This window comes from Elaeis guineensis, chromosome 4, assembly GCF_000442705.2.
Source record: "Elaeis guineensis isolate ETL-2024a chromosome 4, EG11, whole genome shotgun sequence".
NCBI lineage: Eukaryota > Viridiplantae > Streptophyta > Magnoliopsida > Arecales > Arecaceae > Elaeis > Elaeis guineensis.
In genome coordinates, this window is record NC_025996.2 from 36717818 (window position 1) to 36719489 (window position 1672).

Consider the following 1672-nt stretch of genomic DNA (forward strand, 5'->3'; position numbering starts at 1 on the left):
CTCCATCAAGCAAGATGAGATAAAAATATTGAGAGACTTCATGGCTCGCTTTAACGTGGCCACACTTGAAGTCAGAGATCTCAAAGAAGATATGGCCATCTCGGCCATGAAGAGAGGTCTGAAGGGATTCAGATTTACTTATTCTCTGAATAAAACTCTCTCTCGGATCTATATTGAACTTTTATGGTGCGCATATAAGTATATTCGCATAGACAAAGGTACTTCTGACGGACATCAGATAGAAGAAAAAGGTCAAAAAAAAAGCAAAAGAAAGACAGAGTTCCAGCCGAACCAAGTTGGTCAACAACTAATAAAGGAGCTTCACCCCACCGATAGAGTACTCCAAGGCCGAACAATTATGGTAACAGGTTTGACTTCTATACTCATCTTTCTGCTTCTTATGTGTAGATCCTAAAGGAGATCGAGAGAAAGGAGTATCTTCAACATCTTCGACCGATAAAAGCACCACCGAGGAGCCGCAACAAGAAGAAGTATTATCAGTTTCATCGTGATCACGATCACAATATCGAATAATATATTCAGCTCAGGGACGAGATAGAAGTCTTAATTCGACGTGACTATCTTGGGAGATTCCAACAAGACCGCCCAACTCAACCTTCCACTGACCAACAGCTTCAGCCACAATCTGAGGAAATGATCAATAATCGATCAACGGTGGGAGCAATCAACATGATTTCTAAGCGACCGAAGGATTGGAGGGCAACTTCAAAAGAAGAGTCGGCAAAAAAATGATGACTTGACATGTAATTTTTTTTTTGAAAGATGATGTTCGAAGAATACAGACTCTCTATGATGATGCTATCATCGTCTCGACGATAATAGTAAATTATGATGTAAAAAGAATTCTAGTTGATAATGAAAGTTTCACTAATATTCTGTTTTACTTGACTTTCTTCCGAATGTGACTACCGACAGACTGACTCAGAAGAGTCTGGATGTCATTAGTCAGTTTTTCTGGAGATGCAGTTACCGTGAAAAAAAATTACACTTCCACTAACTGCAGGAATAGATCTACAACAAAATATCATTCTATGAATATTCACGGTCGTCCAAGTTTCTTTGACTTACAATGTCATACTTAGACGACCAGAACTCAATATCTTGAGAGTGGTAGTATCAACATACCATTTATTAGTCCAATTTTTGATAAAAATAGAGTTGGAGAAATACATGGAGATCAACAACTTGCCAGACCTTTCTTTATGGTCTCTGTGAAGAACAGTTAACCTGAAAACTCTTTATCGATTGATAAACTGGACCAAAGAGAATGTAGAAAGGGATGAACTAGCCAAACAACTGATTTCTATCTCATTAAGAAAAAATGATCCCGAAAAGACAGTCCAAATTGGATCACAACTATCTGATCTGAAATGAAGACAACTAGTGAACCTACTAAGGGCAAATACCGATATTTTTGCTTGATCGACAACCGATATATCAAAAATTTCTCCAAAAGTAATAACTTATCGATTGGACATTGATCTCAAGGTTAGACCAATGAGGCAAAAGAAAAGATCTTTTGCTCCTGAAAGGCAGAAGATCATTGACGAAGAAGTTAACAAGCTCCTCGCGATTGGCTTCATCAAAAAGTTAATTATCTAGATTGGCTCGCTAATATAGTGATGGTGAAAAATGTCAATGAAAAATAAAG